The sequence below is a fragment of the Electrophorus electricus genome, chromosome 5 (genome assembly GCF_041902795.1).
Source record: "Electrophorus electricus isolate QZ-2024a chromosome 5, ASM4190279v1, whole genome shotgun sequence".
NCBI classification, from domain to species: Eukaryota; Metazoa; Chordata; class Actinopteri; order Gymnotiformes; family Gymnotidae; genus Electrophorus; species Electrophorus electricus.
Window position 1 is genome coordinate 27,070,286 of NC_137501.1, and position 12,612 is coordinate 27,082,897.

Sequence of the window (12,612 nt, forward strand, 5' to 3'; positions counted from 1 at the left end):
TGTATTTTTCATAATCTGTCTTAGGTTTAATTGTCACCATACATGTCCAAAACAGTACTAAACTAGTAATAAACAGTAATAATCAGTTGGAAACCAATATAACATTGCATAGATGCATGCCATTTTGTATTTATTTACTGGGAATCCATAAGTGATTTTGAAAAGGAAAATGTAGGTTGGTTGTAAATAGTCTTTGAGTTTGAATTTAGATCTACTTTAGATTTACAAAATCAGACAGAAATTTTGTGCTTAAGATGCTGATTTCAAAAGAGTTGCATGTCAAAAACAGTATTTCAAAAACATATTTCATATAGATCACATAGCTAAATTATATTTCTAATTAGATGCTTTTCATTAACACATTTATTGAAACAAACTATGTTTTCATTTGAGGGTTAAACTATTAGGCTTTTTTCCCCTGGCAGATAATTTGCAATGGGCCATTTCCTGCTATGACTACACTATGAAATCACCCTCTTTAAAAGGAAGAAACACTTGGGGTTGGGTTGGTAGAGAAAGATTTTGTGATCTAAAAGAGAGAAATTGTAAGCCTATGCATTCAGTAAAATCTGGGAGAGAGTCCAACCGAAAGAGCCAACTGTGACAAATGTTTTTTAGCATTAGCAAAAAACAAGAGAGCTAGCTCTGACTTTTGCACAGTACTGTAGATCAGTGGAAATTTGGTTGGGACCCCCATCGCCCCTTCCTTGGAAAAGCAGTGAATTGTCCCCCTTAATACACTATTGTAAACATACCTATATAATTTTATGTAATAAACTAATGTGCATTGAAAGAAATTATATGTGCAAAACAATTTGTTTATGTTTTAAAGATTCCCCCCTTCATATGCCTCACAGGTGTTTGGTCCATCACCCAAACTCCTTCACACATTAGCCCTCGGTACCAGTGTCTGAAGAGCAAGAAAGTGTCTCAGTGGTTGACCTCCGGTAAGTAGCTACTTTGCTAAGGTTAACTTAAAGCAAAGGCTATGTCAAACATGATTCTTTACTTTCACCACTCAACAAAATAAAATACCTTTCAATTGCAACAAGTGCATTTTGTTTGCTCCATTACCTCATGGTTAAATCTTTTCAACAGTACTTCTGGTGGCACCATTGGTGTCACCTTCAGGAATTGCTTGAGAACCTTTTCAGTTTATTGTCCCCACCTGACAGTGAAATTAAATATCATTAAGTTGGTTAAGTGTGTTTTTATATAACAGAAGTGATGTAACTACTCAGCCTTAAGAGTGACACGTGATACGTGTCTAGATATAGCTCATGATGATAAATGAACTTAAATGAACTTAAATTTCATATTTCACTGGATTTTAATGAGGTTCATTACTCACATTATGGGACAGCTATTGATTGGCATAAGAACCACTGAGGAAGAGGCTCATATCATATCATGCACTAAGTCCTCCCTGTCTCCTATAAGGACATACCACATTATACTTCACCCAACCAGTTTCCTACTCAGCTTATCTCCTATTGTCATGCAATGCTCACTCTAAAGTGTCAAGTCATATTCTCTAATACTTTATTTGATACAACAAATGTCCTCTTGAATTTACTCAAAATGTGGGTCCCAAATGCACAGTCCAAAATAACTGCATCTGTAGTTTTCTGAATTAACATTAGGAACTTGAATTAATTACTATAATTTAATTTTTAATTTAATATCGCATGGAAATAAAAATTTTTAGTCACCCTTAAATCAAATCAAAATCAAAATGTATTTAGCGCTTTTTACAACAGAAGTCACAAAGAAATTTTACAAATGTCCAAGTCCAAGCCCCCAGTAAGCAAGCCAAAGGCGACAGTGGCAAGGAAAAACTCCCTAGAGCATGAGGAAGAAACCTTGAGAGGAACCAAGACTGAAAGGAGGGGGGGCATCCTCCTCTGGCTGACAATGGTCCTCCACAATAAAAACTATTTAAAGAGAAAAATTAATTGAAAAATGAAAAAATAACAAGTTGTAATTGGCTAGGGTGGCGGTGTGGTGGGCTAGACCCTTGTCACCCTAATTAGTAAGACCATCAGTAACACCAGTAGCTTTTTTGCCAGGTATGCATTTTTTCAATTTCACAACAGGAATGTTCATAATAAAAGAAACCATCTAGACTAGTTGATCAAGATTGAAACTAACATTATGTTCTCAAGCAACCACGTGTAAGATTATTTTTAGCACAATGTCTGACAGGTTTGTGGAAATCAAAGGTTGTTATAGTCGTCACAGTGATGCTCATACATAACAAATGTATGGGGGGGGGGGTAGTATTTACATTTTCCTTTCATTGTCTTGTTTTTTTTTTAAACCTACCATCTGGCTATTTATTAAAATGAGAGAGATATTAAAGGTCATGTTTACATAATGGATTTAAACACAGCAGGACAATATCAATCCAATTTTTTTACCAAAGAAAAACAAATGAAGCAACACTCAAGTAAAGCCAAGAGACTAAAACAGGAAAATAAATGGAAATAGGCTAATATAATATACATCACTTTTAGTGTTTGAGGATGAGAATCAACTGCCTATAAAGTAAAAGGAAGCAGTTTTATTAATTGCTGGAATGTTTATATTGTTCCTTCTACAAACAAAGCATTTGGTTTGGTAGCAAAAGACATGGTATTAGTTGATATTTTTTAAAAATGAATCCAGTGGCCTGGTTATGCTCTCTGTTACTGCGAGTGTCGTGCTTCTAATTTCTGCAGGCATTCCTGCAGTGATAGTTACAGGAAGTGTTGCACTGAGAGCTACAGTTCCTGCAACACTGGATTCTGCAGATGATTCTGAAGTTTCAGAATTACAGTAGGGGTTGGAGTATATGTTGCAGTATATGCTTCCCTGACAATATTGGCAGAATTAGTAGTTTCAATAATAGATGCAGTAGGGCCTGTAGGGGTATATCTGTTGCAGTCTAACCAAAATGCTGTGGTAGTTGTATGTATTCAGTTTGTCATTAAAAGTAGGAATGTTTTATCATGTGTCTGCATTACAGTTTATTGGTAAATGCTGTATTATAGTGCATATGAATGTACATTGCACTTTCTAGCACATCAGAAACAGCAGTTGTGAAACTTGCTCTTTAAAACCAAAATCTTCAAAAACTTACATTTCCTAAAAACTACATAATGTGCTGATTGGTTGCTGTGTTACCTCATTAAACCTCTATCTGTTTTCTTGCAAGAAAGGTCTTCCTCAATGTAGTGCAGGCTCGAGGCTATCTGGTGGAGTAGATTTACTAGGGTTTGTTTGTTTTGATTTCTTTCTCTACTGTATTGAGCTGTTCTCTTATATATTTTCTCTCTTTTTTATCTCTATCTCACTTTGATATTTCATTGTCATTGTTTTCGCTTGTCCTGTAATTTCATGTTATGATTCTTGCCGTAAATAAGTTGGCCATCTTTAGGAATATCTGACACATATTTATGAAAGAGCTGAGATTACATTTATGGTAGTAGCTGCTACTAAGTTATGATTCTTTGGTCTTGGTTTAAAAAAACAAAGAAAAGTGTGGGGTAGGCTTTTTTTAAGGCTTAAATTCTCACTACCATAGTAGCATTTTAGTCACTCTGAAATGTATAGAATGTATTACAAAATTGAAAAGTAGAGTTTTATCACTAGCTATGAAAGTGATTTCTCATGTAGATACATTGAAATGACACTGGTTTGTATGTTTGTTTATTCATTATTACTACAAAATCATTTGCAAAGACATATAGTTTGACACATAGTGTGATTTTCAACATGTGTAGCCAAAGCTATTCAAGCTAACACTGTTGAGGTAAAAGCAACTTTGATCTAACTGTGCAGATCAATATGAAATTGCAACACTACAAGGACCAAATAAAACTACTGGTGGATTTCATGTAAATTCGTCTCCACTGATATGAATTACAAAATATGTTGATGGGTATTAAAAAGACTTTCATATATTTTGTTGGCAAAAAGAAACCTGTAGAATTCTTATTACAGGCCAAAATTCAGCATAACATGTGAAATATAGTTATGCACAAATTAGTAAACATGTTGCTGAAATGCAACATTTCAAATATAAATGTAATAGATATAATTATGTATAACTCATTAAATATGTTGCAAAACAGCTCTGACAAATTCACATGATGCTTACATTAATAAGACTAACAAATTGTAATATGTCAAGTTTATATTATGGCAATATATCAATTAACCTTAGCATGATGACTTCAAATCCAGCTAATAAATGCAGTGCAGTACCAGTCACTGTTTCAGAATCCTAGTGTTATGCATCAATCTACTTTTCTGTAAACTATTCATATTTGATAATTAAAACAATGTAGAAAAGAGACTTAGGTTTGAAAACAGAGAATCAAGCATTAAACAAGAACGTGAAAATTTAATAGCCTCAAAACGATTTTAATCGCAAAAACTAATATTTCAAAGATGAACGTTCACTCTATATGAATTCAAGGTGCATCTTCTATTTCATGAAAAAGCAGGATCCCGTGTATGAGATCCCAGGTAAGCGCCGAAAGTCTACCTATCTTGACCAATGCTGCAGGGGGAAGCAGCCTGCAGTGCAAAGCATGAGTAGGTGCAGTGAATGCACAGACCATCCATGGCTAGGTATTCCCTGTGCACTAACGTGCAACCGCGAGCTCCTTATCGCTCGCTTGAGCCTCGGGAGCCGCCGAGAGGGTTCTGTGTCTGTCCCAGTGGTTGCTCCTCGAAGCCCTCCTGCTGCCTCCGCCCCTGGATTCCTACCCATCCCACTCCAACCTGTGTCTTCTGCTGCCTCTTCCCCTGGGTCCCCGTCCGTATTACCTCGGCCTGTGTCTCCTGTTTCCCGTATGCCTCCTGTTCCTCCGTTGTTGCCTGCTCTACCTGTTGTTTTTCCCTTCTCCGTTGCCTGGTTTGGTTTTGGTTCCTGTTGTGTTCTCGGTCCCTGTGCCTGTTTCTGTGCCCATTCCGGTTCCTGTGTCTCCCTTTGTTTCTGTCCCCGTGCCCATCCGGGTGTCCGTTCCGGTGGCCGTGTCTGTTTTTGTTCCTGTTCCTTTGTCCCTGGCCTGATCTATTTTGCGTTTTTGTTTTCTTCCTTCTTTCGTACCTCATCATTTCTCCTCGGCCTCCCTCCCGGCACCTTTTTCGTCCTGTGGTGGAAAAATGAGAGCACATCAAACACAGACAGCCTTATGCACTGAGTAGTAAGAAGTTTGTTGAGTTCTGTCCCCTGTATAACAGAGAAAGAGACCTGCCTCGCAGTACAAGTCCCCCTCCCCTTATACACAGAGAAGAAAAGAAAGAAAAAGAAAAAACAGCTCCTACAAGTTATCTGAACTTTGTTTTGGTTAGCCTGAGCGCAGGTGGCGTCTCCTATCTCTACGGTTAGAGCAGTAAAGGGAAAGTAAAGTAAAGTAGAAAGTAAAGGGAAGCAAAGTAAATTTCCACAAGATTTCCCCCTTTGATTCTATATCACACACTATCACACATTTCCTCAGAGAAGAGCACTACAATGTCCTTCGAGCGGGCCACCAACACCACCCGTCTCGGGGGGGCGGAACGTCCTCGCAGACGTGGGGTCGGTCAGCGGCAAGGTCGCTGAGAGCCGGCATGGTGAACACACTAGAGACACGTCTAACACACAATCGCTTATCGCTTGTTGCTCTAGCTTTAAGGCACCTATAGCTGCTGAGGTGTCATTAACTACTTGCAGTAGCTGATAGGCTAAGTCATTGATCTTTTGCAGGGCTACTACTGTGACACCGCCCAGGAAAAGGGACCAACCAATGGTTTCACCCGGAGTGGTCCATGGGTCCCTCAGAATTCTACCACGATAGTCTGTGCTGGTTATGTCTCTCCTCACCCTGTGCTGCTTGGCATGGGGAAGTGTAAACACCTGCATCCTTGGGCACACTACAGCTGGATAACAACAACCAGTCCAAATATGTGGTAATTCACAGTAGGCTACCGAACCGCAGACCCACATCACGTCTTCTTCTATCTCTATGGGTAGAACAGCATGTGAGCCGCTGATGTCCTTGCCTCTCACGCCTATCTACGGACTGTTATGCTGTGACTATAGAAACACAAAGCAAAGTAAAGCGAAGCAAAGTAAATTTCCACAACAGTCCTCAGTCAGTTTCTGTTGTGGGATCTGTTTCTGCTCCCGCTTCCGCGTCCGCTCCTGCCGCTACTTCTGTTTCGTCTCCTGTTCGTTCGGTTCCCGCGTTTGCTCCTGGTTCTTGTCCTGTTCGGTCTTCTCCTGCTGTCCCAGTTCCTGTGTCTACTGCTGCTTTTGCTCCTGGTTCTTGTCCTGTTCGGTCTTCTCCTGTTGCCCCGGTTCCTGTGTCTGATCCTCTGTCTCGTCTGGGTACTGTCATGATCAGTCCGTCCCAGGTTCCGTGTCCCGTGTTTTCCCTGTCTTTTGTGTTCTTTACTTCCGTTCCTTAATTTCATTTTCTCCACCCCTCATTTGATTGCTTGCACCTGCCCCTCGTTTCCACCTTTGGTTCTTGTATTTAAACCCTGTTTTGATCTTCCTTAAAGATCTTCCTTAAGAGTTTCAGTACCGCAAATCAAGGAAATTATATTTGCTGAAATATATATTATTATTATTATTATTATTATTATATTATTATTATTAAATAATATTTAATATAATATTATTATATATATATATATATATATATATATATATATATATATATATATATATATATATATATATATAATATTTGTGTTGAAATATAGCCCAAACCCAAAGATTGATGATAAATGCTTATCCTAAACCTGCACTATAACAAAGGAATATATGTCAAGAATTCAAAACAACCATGCCCAGTTGGTTAAGTGCGGTTATTTTGAAAGTCATCGGTATTCATTACAGAGGCATTCTCAGCATATCATGAGCATGAAATATGAACTACAGAACCATGTAACACACCATTTGTATCCAGAAATGCATAATATATATAGCCCTGCCTCCAGAAGCCCGTTTCAAACTGTCCTCGCTGTGCAATTCACCACAGCTACTGCATGCCATTCTTTTTGTAGGTCACTTGACGTCATCTTACGGTTGTTAAGTGACATTCGAATGAGGTGGTGATCATCACGGTCAGTAGAGAGTCGTTTACGACCTCTGCCAGTCTGTAGCTGTTGTTGTCCCATGTGTTTACTACTTGACTTTGTTCTTATGAACCGTAATTTTTGAAATTTCCAAGATAGAAGCAACCTGACGGTCACTGTATCCCTCTGCCAGTAAAGCTACAATTGAACTCTTCTTTTCCTCATTAAGAACCTTTATTTTCAACTCTTTCGGCGTGGTCTGTAGTTGTATTTTGACTACACTTATTTTTTGGGTAGTCCTAGCACTGCTTTTCCCACCCAGCTGGTTCTATAACAACAGAATGGCAATGACAGCAGCAGTGGTTTTTATACTGTTGCTTGTTAGAATAGGATTTTGTTATTCAGTATCTCATTAAGTAGAATGAGCTGTGAAGGCATTCAACAAACACATGAATGAAATGGCTGCTGTACATGAGGAGATGCTGATTTAAGAAAAAATTGGAGTGGTCTCTTATTTTTTTCCGGAGCTGTATATATGTATGTATATATGTGTATGTGTATATGTGTATGTGTGTGTGTATATATAATATATATACACACACACACACACACACAAACACACACACACATATTTTTTTACCCCTAAGAAGACCTTAGAAGACCTAATTAAATGTGGTAATATTTCATAAAATATTTTATTTTATCACTGCAAGTAATCTGTCCTGCACTATTGTAGCTTTTTCATACTCTGATTGTCTTTATTTTTATTTGGGAAGATTTTTGGTAGGACATTAAAAAACCGGTTCCGCTATTGAACTTCCTCCATACTCTTCTATTTTCTTCTTTATTATAATCGACACAGATGATTCTAGGACAATATAATGTGTATTTTTTTCTAATAAACGTTATAAGCCTAGTTTTAGACAAAAAAATAGATATATTTTCCGAATAGCATTTTTAACAGGTTATTTTAGAACAGCTTATCACCACCAAAACATGTCAGGCATTGTCACACCTACCGCAACATCACCATCTACCAAGGACTATGCTACCCATAAACCCCCTGTTCATTTCCAGTCTCTGGAATATTAATATCACCTGTGTCTTGTTACTCCGATGTGTCTTTGTATATATATATTTCCTCTGTGTTCATTCAATCTTTACAAAGTCTTGTTTGCCTGTGTCACGGGATGCCCCCCCCCCCCCCCCCCCCCACGTGTCACGTGGTATGGCCTGCCGCGTGCAGGGGGGTTCACTTGTGTATGTAGCCACGCCCTCCGTGATGGCACACACCTGCACGAGATTTAGTCTATTTAAACCCCCATCTGTGTGTGCCTCTTCATTGGTCATTGTTGATGTCGTTTGCTTATGTCGTTGTTAGTGTAGGTGTTAGTGTCGATGTAAACTGTTTGTGTGTTCATGTTGATGTTCCATTTAAGCATTTTCGTGTTTAACGTTGTTCCTAAGTGGGAGTGCCACCATTGTCTTTCATGTTATTGGTTAATAAATGTTTCACCACATCAAGGGAGTCTGTGCGTACTGTTCCATGCCCTGCAGCACTCCGCTGTTACAGAAAGGCCAACCATCACAGTATGCCAGCTCCCTCGGCAAAGGATAGACTTCCTAGTAGGAAGTGCATAGGCACCTCCGGCACTGCTGCCTGGATCCCAGGTTATTGGGGAGAGGACCGCGATTGGCGTCTGCGTTCACTCCGGAGGTGGAGGGGAACACCCCCAGGAATTTCTAGGGGGGGCCTGATGCTACCGGGCCTGGGCCATGGAGTACCGATGTGCCCCACAAGGACCGTAAAGAGGGCGGTTTGGTGGAGCCAGCAGGATCTCTGGCGGGCAGGGCTGAAGTCTGAGTTCCTACCCTTCTGTGGACTCGCCAGCAAGACTGGAGGGGTCCTCTTAAAGCCATGGAAGCAAACCACCTCTGGGGTGCTCCTAGAGCAGCTGGAAGAAGGAGGACTGTTCGGGGGAGGAGCCAGCCAGAACCAGGGCAGATGTGCACCCCGCGTGTCTGTTGGGGCCAGGGACGCATTTACAGTGCCTGTGTGTTTACAGGCACAACTGTGTGTTTACAGTGTGTTTACAGGCACAACATCACATTACGAAGTGCATACCGGACTGCCCTGAAGGAGGCAGAGACCTGCCTTTCTCCCTCCTGTTGAGAGGTCTTCCGAGCTTGGCGGTTCCTAGCCCGTCCTGTGTTGGGTGGGCACTGGGCATTGCTGTGCAGTGTTTGTGTTTGTACACGGCGGCCTGGGGCTCACAGTCCTGGGAAGGACGCGTTGGGAGCCGCGCCCATTGGGAGGGGGTTCTGTCATGGGTGGTACTGTTTGAAATATATACCTGATTTATGAATTACAAGTTTATCAACATGTTCGGCACCCAAGAAATGCAATGCCACCTTGTGTGCGACAGGTTAGTTTCCTTTAAATCTTGAAGAAACTACATAGTGTCACGGTACAGCGCCTCCCCCCTCAAATGTATTTGTGCTTGTGTGTGTGTGTCTGTATTGCCACACCCTCTTGTGTCGTTCACCTGATCCTTGTTGTGTGTATCTGTCATGCGTGTATATAAGCCTCGTGTCGTATGGTTGAAATTGTCAGTGTTTGACCAAAGTAGTGTGTTTGTGTGGAGTCGTGAATGTTAAATATACATCAAAACGTATGTTTTTGTTTAATGTGCCTCATCCCCGCATCCTGTTTAACCCTTCAGCGTTACACATAGCAGTTTTTAGTTTGTTTTTTATGCATGTCAATAGTGATTCTCCAAATAAATTGTCTAATAACAGGAATGTATGTCTTTTCGTGGCCAAGCACATCATTGTATTTATTTTTTTTCACTATTGGAATTATTCTGATTTGAAAAGCATAGTGAACAATAACACTTACACAAAAATATTCGTATATTTCAGTCCCTAATTGACTGTTGATAGGACCAAATTTCTAAAATTATACATTCCAAATCTATAAATTACTATACAAACTTATAGACTGCTAATCCCATCCATAGTTTACAGTGATGGCCAAAGGTTTTGAGACACAAATTTTGGTTTGCACCAAATTTACTGCCTCAGTATTTTTAGATCCTTTTGTCAGTTGTTTGTATATTATAGTGAAGTACAATGATCAGCATTTCATAAGGTTTTTTTTTTTACGTTTTATTGACAAATGCATCCAGTTTCAGCAAAGACTTAATATTTACAGTGTTGACACTTATTTAAAACTTCAGCAACTCGCCTTGGCATGCTGGATATCAGCTTCTGGGAAAATCTTGAATGATGGCAATCCATTCTTGCCTAATCAGTGCTTGGGGTTGATCACAGTTTCTGTGTTTGTTTGTCTACCTTTTTTGAGGATTGACTGCAGGTTCTCAATGGCATCAAGATCTGGGGAGTTTCTTGGCCATGGACCCAAAATTTCAATGTTTTGCTCACCGAGCCACTTGGTTATCACTTTTGCCTTGTGACATGGTGCTCTGTCATGCTGGAAAAGGCATTGTTCTCCCAATGATCCAGGAGCAATTTGGTGATGAAGTTGTTCTTAGAGGATGTTTTGATACCATTCCTTATTCATGGCAGTGTTCTTTTCAACGTTTTGAGCAAACCCAGCTCTTTGGATGAGAAGCAACCCCAAACATGGTCTCAGGATGCTTCACTGTTGGCATGAGACAAGACTCATGGTAGCACTCAACTTTTCTTCTCTGGACAATCATTTGTTCAGATGTCCCAAACAGTCTGAAAGGGGCTTCATCAGAGAAAATAACTTTACCCCAGTCCTCTGCAGTCCAATCCCTATACTTCCTGTAGTACGTCAGTCTGTCCTTGATGTTTTTCTTGGAGAGAAATGGCTTCTTTGCTGTCTTTCTTGACACCAAGCCATCCTCCAAAAGCTTTTATTTCACTGTGCATGCAGATGCACTCACACCTGCCCTCTGTCATTCCTCAGCAAGCTCTGCACTGGTGATGACCCTATCCCATAGCTCCATCTTTAGTAGATTGTCCTGGTGCTTGCTTGACTCTCTTGGGCACCCTGATGCCTTCTGCACTGCAATTGAACCACTCTCCTTGAAGTTCTTGATGATTCGATAAATGGTTGATTTATGTGCTTACAACCAGCAATGTTCTATCCTGTAAAGCCCTTATGATGCAATGCAATGATGACTGCATGTGTTTCCTTGGAGGTAACCATGGTTAACAGAAGAAAACTTGAAGCACCACCACCTTTTTAAAGCAACCAGTCTGCTCTTCTAATCAGCATGACAGAGTGATATCAGCTGCCTTGTCCTCATTAACACTTTCTCCTGAGCTAACGAGAAGATCACTGAAATTATGTTAGCAAGCCATTTTGTGGCAGGGCTGAAACATAGTGGCTGGAATGCAGTCATTTTTGTGATTAAGTGAATTTTCATGGCAAGGAACGACTTTGCAATTCATTGCAATTCATCAGATCACTCTTCACAATCTATAGTTAATGCAAATTTCCACCATAAAAACTGCAAACTTTGTGAAAACCCAAATTTGTGCTACTTTCAAAACCTTTGGCCATGACTGTACACTGTGTGCACAATTATTGGGCAAGAGAGTATTTTGATACCATATCATCATTTTATGCATATTTCCCAACTCCAAGCTTATTGGATTTAAACATATCAGGTGATGTGTATTTGTGTAATGAGGGAGGGTGTGGCCTAAGGAGATCAAGGTGTGCATAATTATTAGGCAGCTTCTTTTTCTCTGAAAAGTCAAAAATTGTCATTCAGAGGGATGCAGCACTAAGATATTGGGGTGACATCATAGAGCCAACAAAAGTTTTGCTGCAAATAGTCAACAGGGTTGCAAGAAATGTGTTATGAGAATAATCAAACATGAAGCGACCAGGAACCCATTATCCTCCAGTCCTGATATATTCCAGCAACTTGCCTGGAGTGCCCAGAGGTACAAGGTGTTCAGTACTTACAGACATGGCCAAGGTAAGGAAGGCTAAAACCCAACCACCACTGAACAAGATGCATGAGCTAAAACGTCAAGACTGGGCCACAAAATATCTGAAGACAGATTTTTCAGAGGTTTTATGGACTGATGCGACAACAGTGGACCAGATTAATGGGCCTGTGGCTGGATCAGTACTTGACTTGTAATTGGAAGGTTGTGGGTTCAAGCCCCACCACTGCCAAGTTGCCACTGTTGGGCCCCTGAGCAAGGCTCTCAACCCTCAAGTTGTACTCAGTCATCATTGTAAGTCGCTTTGGATAAAAGCGTCAGCTAAATGTAAAATGTAACGGGTACAGAGCTCCACTTTGACTCAGACACCGTGAAGGTGGGGTACTCCTATGTGCTGGTATTATTAAAGGTGAACTAAATGGACCTTTTGGGGTTGAAGATGGAGTCAAAATCAACTCCTAAAAACTGGCAGTACATTTGGAAGACACTTTCGTCAAGCAGTGGTACAGGAAAAAGTCTGCATCTTCCAGGAAGACCATGATTTTTATGCAGGACAATGCTCAGTCGCATGCATCAAAGTACTCCACTGTGTGGCTAGCCAGTAAA